Genomic DNA, 288 nt, shown 5'->3' with positions numbered 1-288 from the left:
CTTAGCCCCTCCACCCCCCAGAAGGCCCTGGTGTGTGATGTGCTCCTTGTGTCCATTTGTTCACATTGTTCAACACCCACTTATGAGTGAAACATGCAGTGTTTGGCTTTCCACATTGAGATACTGTCTCACACCAGTTAGAATGGTGATCATTAAAAATCAGGAGAGGCCGGGCATGGTGGCTCATGCCTGTAATCCCAGCACTTTGGGAGGCCAAGGTGGGTGGATCACGAGGTCAAGAGATCGAGACCATCCTGGTCAACATGGTGAAACCCCATCTCTACTAAA

Source organism: Cebus imitator, unplaced genomic scaffold (assembly GCF_001604975.1).
Source record: "Cebus imitator isolate Cc_AM_T3 unplaced genomic scaffold, Cebus_imitator-1.0 Scaffold36, whole genome shotgun sequence".
NCBI classification, from domain to species: domain Eukaryota; kingdom Metazoa; phylum Chordata; class Mammalia; order Primates; family Cebidae; genus Cebus; species Cebus imitator.
The sequence above is the reverse complement of the archived record's forward strand: the minus strand, read 5'-3'. Positions refer to the sequence as shown.